This window comes from Bacillus rossius, unplaced genomic scaffold (assembly GCF_032445375.1).
Source record: "Bacillus rossius redtenbacheri isolate Brsri unplaced genomic scaffold, Brsri_v3 Brsri_v3_scf700, whole genome shotgun sequence".
NCBI classification, from domain to species: domain Eukaryota; kingdom Metazoa; phylum Arthropoda; class Insecta; order Phasmatodea; family Bacillidae; genus Bacillus; species Bacillus rossius.
The window spans coordinates 2,786-12,500 of NW_026962921.1; the positions used below are offsets into that span (position 1 = coordinate 2,786).

At 51.1% G+C, this 9,715-nt stretch overlaps 1 non-coding gene across 1 annotated transcript in view; it reads left to right on the top strand.

Moving 5' to 3' along the window:
- Positions 1-9,672: 9,672 nt before the first annotated feature.
- Positions 9,673-9,715, top strand: part of LOC134545383 (small subunit ribosomal RNA) — a 1,991-nt gene continuing 1,948 nt past the window's right edge. The window contains exon 1 of the ribosomal RNA XR_010078500.1: positions 9,673-9,715. This exon is cut by the window's right edge and continues 1,948 nt beyond it. This is a non-coding gene — a ribosomal RNA (small subunit ribosomal RNA).

Here is a 9,715-nt window from a genome sequence, read left to right on the forward strand (position 1 = left end):
TGTGTATTAACACAGGCTGGGAGAACTAGGCATTCTGGACTTTGAAAAATTTCGAGCAGGGGCCAGAGAAATTCTCCCGGCGACAGAGGCCTCCGCGGCCGGGAGAAATCTCGGCGCTCGGGCAGCGCGTCTACCCATGGGGAGCGGGCAGCCAGAAAATTCTGGCGGCGACCGAGGCCTCCGCGGACGAGGAAAAGGTCATTGGTAATATTACATGTTAAATTAACATGTGTATTAACACATGCTGGGAGAAGCAGGCATTCTGGACTTTGAAAAATTTCGAGCAGGGGCCGGAGAAATTCTCCCGGCGACCGAGGCCTCCGCGGCCGGGAGAACTCTCGGCGCTCGGGCTCCGCGTCTACCAATGGGGAGGCGGGCAGCCAGAAAATTCTGGCGGCGACCGAGGCCTCCGCGGCCGAGGAAATGGTCCTTGTTGATTTTACATGTTAAATTAACATGTGTATTAACACAGGCTGGGAGAAGCAAGCCTGCGGGACTCTGCAATACATTGAGCGGGGAGCCAGAAAATTCTGGCGGCGACCGAGGCCTCCGCGGCCGAGGAAATGGTCCTCAATGATTTTACATGTTAAATTAACATGTGTATTAACACAGGCTGGGAGAAGCAAGCCTGCGGGACTCTGCAATACATTGAGCGGGGAGCCAGAAAATTCTGGCGGCGACCGAGGCCTCCGCGGCCGGGGAAATAATCCTCGGTAATTTTACATGTTAAATTAACATGTGTATTAACACAGGCTGGGAGAAGCAGGCATTCTGGACTTTGAAAAATTTCGAGCAGGGGCCGGAGAAATTCTCCCGGCGACCGAGGCCTCCGCGGCCGGGAGAACTTCGGCGCTCGGGCTCCGCGTGTACACGCCGCAAGGCCCATTTTGGGTTATATAGGGGGTAGTGGTGTCTCTGGAGGGAAAAAATACACGGTAAATATTGCAGCCAGAGCCTATGGCAATCTGTTGGCGACCGAGGCCTCCACACCCCGGCAAATTTTCGGCTCTCGGACTGTGTGTATTCCACTGGAGACAGGCCTGCGGGACTCTGTAATATATTGAGCCGGGAGCCAGAAAATTCTGGCGGCGACCGAAGCCTCCGCGGCCGGGGAAATAATCCTCGGTAATTTTACATGTTAAATTAACATGTGTATTAACACAGGCTGGGAGAAGCAAGCCTGCGGGTCGCTGCAATATATTGAGCGGGGAGCCAGAAAATTCTGGCGGCGACCGAGGCCTCCGCGGCCGGGGAAATAATCCTCGGTAATTTTACATGTTAAATTAACATGTGTATTAACACAGGCTTGGAGAAGCAAGCCTGCGGGACTCTGCAATACATTGAGCGGGGAGCCAGAAAATTCTGGCGGCGACCGCGGCCTCTGCGGCCAGGGAAATAATCCTCGGTAATTTTACATGTTAAATAACCATGTGTATTAACACAGGCTGGGAGAAGCAAGCATGCGGGACTCTGCAATATATTGAGCAGGGAGCCAGAAAATTCTGGCTGCGACCGAGGCCTCTGCGGCCGAGGAAATGGTCATTGGTAATTTTACATGTTAAATTAACATGTGTTTTAACACAGGCTGGGAGATGCAGGCATTCTGGACTTAGAAAAATTTCGAGCAGGGGCCCGAGAAATTCTCCCGGCGACCGAGGCCTCCGCGGCCGGGAGAACTCTCGAAAACCACCTCGTTCGTGGTTGTTTGCCGTGCGGGGCGAATCGGGAAATCTAGCAAATAGCTGAAGACATTCTCCCGGCGATGGAGGCCTCGGCGGCCGGGAAAAACGCCCGCGCTCGGGCGTTGCGCGCCCCCTTGGCAAGGCCCATTTTGGGTTATATAGGGGGTAGTGGTGTCCCGAGGGGGAAAAAATTAACATGTTAAATACTGCTCCCAGGCAATTGTAAAATGTCTCGGCGACGGAAGGCACCACTACCCGGCATATTTACGCCCCTCGGACTCCGTGCGCCAGCCTGTAATAGCGAATCGGGACTTAGAAAAAAAATTCGAGCAGGGAGCCAGAACATTTTCCCGGCGATCGAGGCCTCCGCGGCCGAGGAATTTGTCATTGGTGATTTTGCATGTTAAATTAACATGTGTATTAACACAGGCTTGGAGAAGCAAGCCTGCGGGACTCTGCAATACATTGAGCGGGCAGCCAGAAAATTCTGGCGGCGACCGAGGCCTCCGCGGCCGGGGAAATAATCCTCTGTAATTTTACATGTTAAATTAACATGTGTATTAACACAGGCTTGGAGAAGCAAGCCTGCGGGACGCTGCAATACATTGAGCGGGGAGCCAGAAATTTCTGGCGGCGACCGAGGCCTCTGCGGCCGGGATAATAATCCTTGGTAATTTTACATGTTAAATTAACATGTGTATTAACACAGGCTGGGAGAACTAGGCATTCTAGACTTTGAAAAATTTCGAGCAGGGGCCGGAGAAATTCTCCCGGCGACCGAGGCCTCCGCGGCCGGGAGAACTCTCGGCGCTCGGGCTCCGCGTCTACCCATGGGGAGCGGGAAGCCAGAAAATTCTGGCGGCGACCGAGGCCTCCGCGGCCGAGGAAATGGTCCTTGGTGATTTTACATGTTAAATTAACATGTGTATTAACACAGGCTGGGAAAAGCAAGCCTGCGGGACTCTGCAATATATTGAGCGGGGAGCCAGAAAATTCTGGCGGCGACCGAGGCCTCCACGGCCGGGGAAATAATCCTCGGTAATTTAACATGTTAAATTAACATGTGTATTAACACAGGCTTGGAGAAGCATGCCTGCGGGACTCTGCAATACATTGAGCGGGGAGCCAGAAAATTCTGGCGGCGACCGAGGCCTCTGCGGCCGAGGAAATGGTCATTGGTAATTTTACATGTTAAATTAACATGTGTATTAACACAGGCTGGGAAAAGCAAGCCTGCGGGACTCTGCAATATATTGAGCGGGGAGCCAGAAAATTCTGGCGGCGACCGAGGCCTCCACGGCCGGGGAAATAATCCTCGGTAATTTAACATGTTAAATTAACATGTGTATTAACACAGGCTGGGAGAAGCAGGCATTCTGGACTTTGAAAAATTTCGAGCAGGGGCCGGAGAAATTCTCCCGGCGACCGAGGCCTCCGCGGCCGGGAGAACACTCGGCGCTCGGGCTCCGCGTGTACCCGCGGCAAGGCCCATGTTGGGTTATATAGGGGGTAGTGGTGTCCCGAGGGGGAAAAAATTAACATGTTAAATACAGCTTCCAGGCAATAGAAAAATGTCTCGGCGACGGAAGGCACCACTACCCGGCGAATTCCCGCCCCTCTGACTCCGTGCGCCAGCCTGTAATAGCGAATCGGGACTTAGAAAAAATTCGAGCAGGGAGCCAGACAATTCTGTCGGCGACCGAGGCCTCCGTGGCCGGGGAAATAATCCTCGGTAATTTTACATGTTAAATTAACATGTGTATTAACACAGGCTTGGAGAACCAAGCCTGCGGGACTCTGCAATACATTGAGCGGGGAGCCAGAAAATTCTGGCGGCGACCGAGGCCTCCGCGGCCGGGGAAATAATCCTCGGTAATTTTACATGTTAAATTAACATGTGTATTAACACAGGCTTGGAGAACCAAGCCTGCGGGACTCTGCAATACATTGAGAGGTGAGCCAGAAAATTCTGGCGGCGACCGAGGCCTCCGCGGCCGAGGAAATGGTCCTCGGTGATTTTACATGTTAAATTAACATGTGTATTAACACAGGCTGGGAGAAGCAAGCCTGCGGGACTCTGCAATATATTGAGCGGGGAGCCAGAAAATTCTGGCGGCGACCGAGGCCTCCACGGCCGGGGAAATAATCCTCGATAATTTAACATGTTAAATTAACATGTGTATTAACACAGGCTGGGAGAAGCAGGCATTCTGGACTTTGAAAAATTTCGAGCAGGGGCCGGAGAAATTCTCCCGGCGACCGAGGCCTCCGCGGCCGGGAGAACTTCGGCGCTCGGGCTCTGCGTGTACCCACCGCAAGGCCTATTTTGGGTTTTATAGGGGGTAGTGGTGTCTCTGGAGGGAAAAAATACACGGTAAATATTGCAGCCAGAGCCTATGGCAATCTGTTGGCGACCGAGGCCTCCACACCCCGGCAAATTTTCGGCTCTCGGACTGTGTGTATTCCACTGGAGACAGGCCTGCGGGACTCTGTAATATATTGAGCCGGGAGCCAGAAAATTCTGGCGGCGACCGAGGCCTCCGCGGCCGAGGAAAAGGTCATTGGTAAAATTACATGTTAAATTAACATGTGTATTAACACAGGCTGGGAGAAGCAGGCATTCTGGACTTAGAAAAATTTCGAGCAGGGGCCCGAGAAATTCTCCCGGCTACGAGGCCTCCGCGGCCGGGAGAACTCTCGGCGCTCGGGCTCCGCGTCTACACATGGGGAGCGGGCAGCCAGAAAATTCTGGCGGCGACCGAGGCCTCCGCGGCCGAGGAAATGGTCCTTGGTGATTTTACATGTTAAATTAACATGTGTATTAACACAGGCTGGGAGAAGCAAGCCTGCGGGTCGCTGCAATATATTGAGCGGGGAGCCAGAAATTTCTGGCGGCGACCGAGGCCTCCGCGGCCGGGGAAATAATCCTCGGTAATTTTACATGTTAAATTAACATGTGTATTAACACAGGCTTGGAGAAGCAAGCATGCGGGACTCTGCAATATATTGAGCAGGGAGCCAGAAAATTCTGGCTGCGACCGAGGCCTCTGCGGCCGAGGAAATGGTCATTGGTAATTTTACATGTTAAATTAACATGTGTTTTAACACAGGCTGGGAGATGCAGGCATTCTGGACTTAGAAAAATTTCGAGCAGGGGCCAGGGAAATTCTCCCTGCGACCGAGGCCTCCGCGGCCGGGAGAACTCTCGAAAACCACCTCGTTCGTGGTTGTTTGTCGTGCGGGGCGAATCGGGAAATCTAGCAAATAGCTGAAGACATTCTCCCGGCGATGGAGGTCTCGGCGGCCGGGAAAAACGCCCGCGCTCGGGCGTTGCGCGCCCCCTTGGCAAGGCCCATTTTGCGTTATATAGGGGGTAGTGGTGTCACGAGGGGAAAAAATTAACATGTTAAATACTGCTCCCAGGCAATTGTAAAATGTCTCGGCGACGGAAGGCACCACTACCCGGCATATTTACGCCCCTCGGACTCCGTGCGCCAGCCTGTAATAGCGAATCGGGACTTAGAAAAAAAATTCGAGCAGGGAGCCAGAACATTTTCCCGGCGATCGAGGCCTCCGCGGCCGAGGAATTTGTCATTGGTGATTTTGCATGTTAAATTAACATGTGTATTAACACAGGCTTGGAGAAGCAAGCCTGCGGGACTCTGCAATACATTGAGCGGGCAGCCAGAAAATTCTGGCGGCGACCGAGGCCTCCGCGGCCGGGGAAATAATCCTCTGTAATTTTACATGTTAAATTAACATGTGTATTAACACAGGCTTGGAGAAGCAAGCCTGCGGGACTCTGCAATACATTGAGCGGGGAGCCAGAAATTTCTGGCGGCGACCGAGGCCTCTGCGGCCGGGATAATAATCCTTGGTAATTTTACATGTTAAATTAACATGTGTATTAACACAGGCTGGGAGAACTAGGCATTCTGGACTTTGAAAAATTTCGAGCAGGGGCCGGAGAAATTCTCCCGGCGACCGAGGCCTCCGCGGCCGGGAGAACTCTCGGCGCTCGGGCTCCGCGTCTACCCATGGGGAGCGGGCAGCCAGAAAATTCTGGCGGCGACCGAGGCCTCCGCGGCCGAGGAAAAGGTCATTGGTAATATTACATGTTAAATTAACATGTGTATTAACACATGCTGGGAGAAGCAGGCATTCTGGACTTTGAAAAATTTCGAGCAGGGGCCGGAGAAATTCTCCCGGCGACCGAGGCCTCCGCGGCCGGGAGAACTCTCGGCGCTTGGGCAGCGCGTCTACCCATGGGGAGCGGGCAGCCAGAAAATTCTGGCGGTGACCGAGGCCTCCGCGGCCGAGGAAATGGTCCTTGGTGATTTTACATGTTAAATTAACATGTGTATTAACACAGGCTGGGAGAAGCAGGCATTCTGGACTTAGAAAAATTTCGAGCAGGGGCCGTTGAAATTCTCCCGGCGACCGAGGCCTCCGCGGCCGGGAGAACTCTCGGCGCTCGGGCTCCGCGTGTACACGCGTCAAGGCCCATTTTGGGTTATATAGGGTGTAGTGGTGTCTCTGGAGGGAAAAAATACACGGTAAATATTGCAGCCAGAGCCTATGGCAATCTGTTGGCGACCGAGGCCTCCACACCCCGGCAAATTTTCGGCTCTCGGACTGTGTGTATTCCACTGGAGACAGGCCTGCGGGACTGTGCAGTATATTGAGCGGGGAGCCAGGAAAATCTCCCGGCGACCGAGGCCTCCGCGGCCGAGGAAATGGTAATTGGTGGTTTTGCATGTAAAATTAACATGTGTATTAACACAAGCTGGGATGAGAGGAATTTGGCGGCGACCGAGGCCTCCTCACCCCGGCAAAATATCAGCTACCGGGCTCTGCATATTCCTACAGAAGCAGGCCTGCAGGACTCTGCAATATATTGAGCGGGAACCAGAAAATTCTGGCGGCGACCGAGGCCTCCGCGGCCGAGGAAAATTGTCATTGGTGGTTGTTTGCATGTAAAATTAACATGTGTATTAACACAAGCTGTGACCAGAGGAATTTGGCGGCGACCGGGGCCTCCACACCCCGGCAAAATATCAGCTACCGGGCTCTGCTTATTCACATTCAAGCAGGCATTAGGGACTCTGAAAAGTTTCGGGCGGGGAGCCAGAAAATTCTCCCGGCCACAGAGCCCTCCCTCCCGAGAGTCTGTGTAAATGCCTGTTATACAGGCCCCATGAATTCCAGCCTTATAGGTTATTTTAAGTCTCCGTTCGTGGTTGTTCGTAAACAACTGCGATTCGGGATTTTGACCTATTTCCTATGATCATGTTCCCGGAAGTTAGCCAGCCTCTTTCAGTCAAAATCTCATATTTTGGGTACCTTTGTGAACCCATCGATAGGCCCATTTTGGGTATATTAGGGGGACATGCAATCGGGAAAAATTGGAATTATTTGCAATATGGAAAGAATATGTACATAAATGAAAAGGGAGTCCCCCCGAGTTTTCTCGCCCTATATATATTGCAAAAATATCCAATTAATTATTGTGGAACCTGTAGCACCTTTCTATGAAGCAGAATTAACATTACAGAACGGTTTGAATGCTACCACCTCAGTTTCTCTACAATGCATTGGATTTCAAAGAGGTGAATTACTGTGGATGGTACTGTTGTATGGCTAACAAATCGTCTGGGAAACAATGCAGAATTAAATTAAGAAGGTTGTATGTTTTCTGTTACATGGTGGAGGTGCCCTCTAGTACACAGTAAAATGTTTTGTGGACTGCAGCTCCTTGAGGAATTAATTCAGTATGGGTCTTGTAGTGGTCTGAAAGTGGATGATGAAAAAGAATGTATAATGGTATTCAGAGCACCTCGCGGTGAAGCGGACATGCTACCTCAAAATGCTTGATTGATTCATGCCCAGTTCCCCCAAGAAGCGGTACATTGAAAAAATTGATTTACTTTGTGGATGATACTAGCAAATACTATCCGCTGGGGGAAGTAAGCAGAAATTTGGTGGTCGTATGTTTGTTACATGGTAGAGGTGCTTTCTAGTACACAATGAAATGCTTGGTGTACCGCTGCTCCTTGAAGAATTAATTCCATATGGGTCTAGCCGTGGTCTTAACTGTGAACACGAAGAACTATCTAAAGTGGCCTATCTGTCTGAACTGCAATACACAAGCTGCGAGCCAATGCTATACCTTTCTCAGGTAACGAGCTCTTGTGCGGCGATTCGATTGGATGCGAAATGGTGGGGAACGCGTGTCCGGTCGTCTTAACCAAGTAATGGTTCCCCTCTGTTAACAATGAAATGTTTGATGGATCGCAGCTCCCTGAGAGACTTCAAAGGGGTTAGTCGCGGTCTTCAATCCTGGCCAAGGTGCAGTCACCATCTATAAGAGATACCTGCTTTACTGAAGGGTAGCAAGAGTTCCCTTGCCCGCATGTTGCTCCGTGGGGGTATATCAGTATAAAGGTAGAAGAAGCCATGATCGGAGCTTCGGTGGATGAGATTGGCGGAGAAGACATGTTCTTGTCTATCTGGTAGATCAGGGGGGGTGGCAGCTGATCCGGAGAAAGCAAGCGGACTCCCGATGTTCCGTCGACTCCCAATGTACACTTGAAACATGCACATTTGGGTGGCGAGGGGGCGTTGTGGCCATCCGAAAACATGTCTTCATCTCTCTTATTGGTGGACCGCTGCTCCTTGAAGAATTAATTCCATATGGGTCTAGTCTTGGTGATAACTGTGAACACTAAGAACTATCTAAAGTGGCCTATCTGTCTGAACTGCAATACACTAGCTGCGAGCCAATGCTATACCTTTCTTAGGTAACGAGCTCTTGTGCGGCAATTCGATTGGATGCGAAATGGTGGGGAACGCGTGTCCTATCGTCTTAACCAAGTAATGGTTCCCCTCTGTTAACAATGAAATGTTTGATGGATCGCAGCTCCCTGAGAGACAAGTTTCAAAGGGGTTAGTCGCGGTCTTCAATCCTGGCCAAGGTGCAGTCACCATCTATAAGAGATACCTGCTTTACTGAAGGGTAGCAAGAGTTCCCTTGCCCGCATGTTGCTCCGTGGGGGTATATCAGTATAAAGGTAGAAGAAGCCATGATCGGAGCTTCGGTGGATGAGATTGGTGGAGAAGACATGTTCTTGTCTATCTGGTAGATCAGGGGGGTGGCAGCTGATCCGGAGAAAGCAAGCGGACTCCCGATGTTCCGTCGACTCCCAATGTACACTTAAAACATGCACATTTGGGTGGCGAGGGGGCGTTGTGGCCATCCGAAAACATGTCTTCATCTCTCTTATTGGTGGACCGCTGCTCCTTGAAGAATTAAATCCATATGGGTCTAGTCTTGGTGATAACTGTGAACACTAAGAACTATCTAAAGTGGCCTATCTGTCTGAACTGCAATACACTAGCTGCGAGCCAATGCTATACCTTTCTCAGGTAACGAGCTCTTGTGCGGCAATTCGATTGGATGCGAAATGGTGGGGAACGCGTGTCCTATCGTCTTAACCAAGTAATGGTTCCCCTCTGTTAACAATGAAATGTTTGATGGATCGCAGCTCCCTGAGAGACAAGTTTCAAAGGGGTTAGTCGCGGTCTTCAGCCCTGGCCAAAGGTGTTTAGAAATGAATACTTTTCGGACCAGTGGGCAAATTAGTTCACAGCGAGCCCACGGGCCAACGGTCTGCTCCCGCAGTGGGCCGCGCCCGAATGTGGGCACCGATCATATAATTTGAAATCCACTCGCCAAGTACCATGCGAGTTTCTAAGAGCGCGATATATTCGCCAGTGAAAGCCTTGGAAGTTTGGCCTCGCCTACTCCCTAGGAAAATTAATTAGAGATGGAAGGAAAGACTTTGCAATTGCAAAGCGGGTGTCGATATTGGGAAGTCGCCCCCGTACTTGTTGATACAGAAGGAAAAAAAAATGTACATCATAAGATTCGGACCCGGTGCTCTGCGGACCCGGGAGGTTCCTCCGAACGAAAAAAAAAGCTGCTAGCAGCTCCCTGGTTGATCCTGCCAGTAGTCATATGCTTGTCTCAAAGA